The following is a 5009-nucleotide window of genomic DNA, read 5'->3' as shown; positions in this document are numbered from 1 at the left end:
ATGTTGCTATATCTGCATCGTGGTTTGCAAGATTCAACTTCTTTGAACTTCAGAATCCAGAATCATAATTTGCTACTTGCGGAGACAGAAGGGTCCTATACATCACAACAAAATTTCACAAACTTGGATATTCATGTTGGTCAGTCTTACTCATTCCTGGTGACGATGGACCAGAATGCAAGCAGTGATTATTACATGGTGGCAAGTGCGCGCTTTGTTAATACAACTATTTGGTCCAATGTTACGGGTGTGGCAATATTGCATTATTCCAATTCTAAAGGTAAGGCAAAAGGGCCTCTTCCAGATGGTCCGGATGATTATTATGACAAGTACTTCTCTATGAACCAGGCAAAATCTATCAGGTGGAATGTATCTGCCGGGGCTGCGAGGCCTAATCCACAGGGGTCTTTCAAATGGATCTATCAATGTCACTCAGGTCTTTGTGTTGAAAAACAAGCCACTAGAATTGGTCAATGGGAAACGACGTTGCACTTTGAATGGGATCTCTTACCAAGCTCCTGCAACTCCACTCAAGCTTGCTGATAATTTTAATCTAACCGAAGACTTCAAACTTGATTTCCCAGACAGACAAATGAACAGGACACCAAAGCTTGATACGTCAATAATTAACGGCACCTATAAAGGATTCATGGAAATCATTCTACAGAATAATGATACAACTGTGCAAAGTTATCACATGGATGGCTATGCCTTTTTCGTTCTCGGGATGGACTATGGAGATTGGACCGAAGACAGCTGAGGAACTTACAACAAATGGGATGGAGTTGCTCGTGCCACAGCACAGGTTTTCCCCAATGCCTGGACAGCAATTCTAGTATCTCTAGATAATGTTGGCATGTGGAATCTCCGAGCTTAAAACCTAGATACCTGGTATCTGGGTCAGGAAACATATGTAAGGGTTGTGAATCCAGAGATAAACAACAAAACTGAGTTGCCTCTGCCTAGCAGTGCTCTTTACTGTGGTGCCCTCTCGCGCATGCAGAAGCCACAATCCCATACAAATGATAAAAAAGCGTCGGCGTCATCTATCAATGTTGGCATGGTTACATTGCTAGGCTTCCCAAGCTGTGTGGAGAACATACCACCAAATAAGCTCAACTAAGCTGTGATGATGCTACACCTTTGGATGCTGTCACCATGACATATGTCTCAACTATGGAGGCCTACAATCATCCAGTGACTGCTGTACAGTGGCATCCAGAGAAAAATACATTTGAATGGGAAATACCAACAATTCCTCACTCTGCAGACGCAATTCAAGTAACTCAAAGCGTTGCCAACTTTGTTATTAAGTGAGGATCGAAAAGGCCGGGTTCATACGCTTAACTGTGAGAGGTTGACAGAGCTTATATATCTGCAATGATTCAGCAAGAGAGAGATGACAAGATGTACTGTTGTTTCTTTGATTAACTTTGGCATGAAACTGAGGGATATTAAAGTTGAGCTACTAAAAGGTTTTGAGGAATGACGGCCTGAACATAAACCACCAACACAAGTTGAGGAAATCAGAGAAGTTTGTGGTTGCAAAGGAAACACCTCAATCATCAAAGCAGAAGATCAAGCAGAATACAGGGCCTTCATGGAAAAATTTGAATTGGTTTCACCATGCGGATGCATCTCACAGAGCTATTTTAAGACATAGAGAAAGCTTTAAGGACATTATTGTTTCACCCTCTATGTTTCTTGACCATGTGCCATGAAGGTGTAACTATGCAATGCAATGTGTTCTAGAAACATGGGAGTCAAAAGACCGTAACAGCAATGACAGGGTGGATGCCTCTCATTTAGTTTGATTCTACCCTCTATGGTTTTGTAGTATGTAGGCATTCCAGTTTTGTAACTGTATTTTAGAATTGCTGCTTCTCCAAAGCTTCAAGGTAATCCTCAAGTTGCTTGCATCAAGACATCAAGGATTAGGGTAGAATTCCAGTCCATTTAATGATTTCCTCACAGGTGTTTTTTCTAAGTGTTTTAGTTCTCAATAATTATGTTAGGCCTAAGCTTGAGGTGATCTTTGATGAGGAAAAAGAAGGTAACCCACTCTAACCTTATGAAGGACACAGAAAATGTGATTCTGAATCTCAGCATAGCAAAGGTGAAACTGAAGAATGGCAACAACAGATATTCAATTTTGTAAGAAGTTTAGAGGAAGACTGTGTTTTTTAAATCACACAGCAGTTTCGTAGCGCGCTACGAAACTGCTGTAGGTGGCGTTTTCAAAGCAGACAAACAGTTTGGTGAGATGATTAGGAAATTTGAAATACAGACACCTGTCCATCAATGCAGCATACATCACATCCAAGATGTGGCAGTCCGCTCTATTTTGGTTAATTAAAGGTTAAAAGCATACTCCTTTGGATTCGAATATGTTGAGGCAAACCAAGGACCGACAAGCAGGAACAGTTTCCTACATTTCAGGGTGTTGGAAAACATGTTATATTAAAGGCTAGCAAGAAACCGCAGACACCTGTCACAGCCAAACTAAAAGAAGCCATTTGTCAGAGGATGAGCCTATTCTCTCCTTTTTCTCGTAGGAGCACCATCTTGGTTGTAATAAATGCCATTTCCAGCATGATGTAGAATTAGAGTTTTAATTGTTTTAGGACTCTTTGTAATCACAGCGCAATACCTTTGTATTTAATAAGTTTGTTTAGATAGAGATAAGGCAATTAATGATAGGATTTCGAGCTCTCCCCTCATGCTTGTTGAGGAGACTCAAGGTAGTTTAGTTTTGGTTTTCCTATATATAGGAGAAACTCTGATGTAAACGAGGTTGGATATTTTATACAAAAACAGAGTTTTATTTGGGCCATTGTAAAGACTTATTACAGTAATAGTAAAACAGTGGTTGTTTCTTCTCAAGATTCTCAATGGATTATTTTGTTCAAATGTGATGGTGGTTTATTCTCTTAATGTTCTTTTACAGTCTTGTTATAGCATAATCACTCAGAATTCATTTTTAATGCTCTGACTTCCTGTATGTTTAGCAAGCTGTGGCTTATGTGAAATATGTTTGAACATCTGATGCAAAGAGCCTTGACTTCCATGAAATGACTGTACTTTTGTTTATTAAATGTGTGAGACTCCATAGCCCAATGAAGACCAAATTTGATGTGTGTCCAACCAGCTTTATTTTCATAAGTGTGTGAAGAGTTAGCCCTCTGTTGTTGTGATTGATTTCTATCAAAAGTCTGTGAGAGAGCCCTCTCTGACTAAGGAGGCTAATCCTTAGTCTAAAGTCTGGTTGAAAGAGTTACATGAAATCTTGCTTGGCTGCAGCCCTTAGTACTGATTTTGTGATAACATTTTGGTGCGTCTGCCGGGAGCCTGATGATTACTCATTCCCGAAGTTTTAAGATTGAATTTCTGAAGGTAGCAGGAATTCAAAGTGGTTTTCGAGGCTGCAAACCTACCTTGGCGACTCCATTGTTGAAGAATTCGAAAGTCATACATTCATGGTGATTCCACTGGAGGTATGAAGGACCCAGATCCTACCATTCTTACTTCAAGGTATGCATGCATAGATTTTTCAGGAATTCATGGTTTCCCAAATCATTTTCCCAAGGATGCATATTTTCTAAGGAATGGTCCAAAATTCAACGGAGAAGATTTGAGTTTAACCTTGAAGCATATAACAGAATTTTGTCATTTTACTGAGCTTCTTAGAGTTAAACATGAGGATGTTTGCATTATGTTATTCTATGATTCACTTCAAGGGAAATGCAAACAATGGATTGAAAGTTTTCCTATCAAATCCGTTAAGTCATTTCAAGACTTATGGCTTATGTTTTTGGAGGAATGGATAGATAGGTCAGAGGTGGGGGTAGACTCTCCCTCAGTTGAAAGTTTTAAACAATGGAATAATGATCGTAGTAATGGAGAAACAGTTGAAAATTTTTCTTTGTCTTTGTCCTCATATCTAAAATCCTTTGACTGCAAGACAGAAGATAGGATGAGATTTTTTGATGAATTTGCTGAGGACCTTGAAAAAGAAATTGAAGGTTTAGAAGGACAAATTCAGGCATATAGTTTTCATAACCATGATCATTATTTTCAGCAGCTCTCTATGGAAGAACATAAGGAAAGAGTCTTGTTTCCTTTCTCTTTTACACTTGAGGAAATGCACACTGTTGTTGAAGGTCAGTTTGCACAGCCAGAAAGTTACAAGAAAAATCAAGCTGATCATGTATTCTGGGATCCTGTAGCTGATTACATGGAAGAGTTTTACTCTCAAGTTTTTCAGTTTTCCTATAAAGATCAGAGACAAATTCAGTGGCAGCGGTCATCATACTATCATATTGGCTCTGAATTCCGATGCAGTCAAAGGAACCAAGTATCAGATAAAACAGAGGATTGGCTACATTGGAAATTTCATATTGATTGAGCAGAAGGAAGTTGAAATGGTTAGGGTAGGTAGGTAGAGGTAAATGCAAATAAGCTCAAGGTTAACTGAGCATGTTTTTTTTTTTCAGTAGATGTAGTTTTCTTTCTCCTACAGTCATGCTTGTCAAGAAAATTTCTGTTTGTCACAAATGGATAAGGCACTGGAGCTGCATGTTCTTAGTGCACCACAAGGGCACACTATCCCAAGTGGAGCCGCTGTTATCACTGAAAATGCTATTGCCAAAAAAATTTTAGCCTAGCTTAAAGACAGGGTGTTTTCGCAGCGCCAGAATTCTTTTAGCAGTTTCGCAGCGCTACCTGTTTAGGTGATTTCGTAGCGTGCTACGAAATTGGGGATTTGTTCGAGTTTTCAATGGAGGTCCAAAATCTTAGCATGCTTATTGAGCAAGTTAGCTCTTCCAGCAGTTGGGAATGATAATAGAATAGTGCATGAGCCAAACTTATTACAATAAATTGTGGCACCTATCCTTACGAAACTTTTGACAGCTCCCTGCCTTCCTTACGTTTACGTGTCCCTCTGCATTCCTTACGTGTTTGCTTGGGGCTTGTTTGCGCAGAGTCATCTTGATCTTTAGACTGATAAT

The 5009-nt window shown here is 39.4% G+C and overlaps 1 pseudogene; it reads left to right on the top strand.

The window, feature by feature from the left end:
* On the top strand, positions 1-1123 carry LOC149180855 (monocopper oxidase-like protein SKU5 pseudogene; annotated as a pseudogene).
* The last annotated feature ends 3886 nt before the right edge of the window (positions 1124-5009 follow it).

The sequence above is a fragment of the Pinus tabuliformis genome, chromosome 3_2 (assembly GCF_031772625.1).
Source record: "Pinus tabuliformis cultivar Carrire ecotype Pingquan chromosome 3_2, CPIR1, whole genome shotgun sequence".
Taxonomy (NCBI): domain Eukaryota; kingdom Viridiplantae; phylum Streptophyta; class Pinopsida; order Pinales; family Pinaceae; genus Pinus; species Pinus tabuliformis.
Note: the sequence above shows the minus strand (reverse complement) of the source record. Positions and strands in the feature narration are given on the sequence as shown.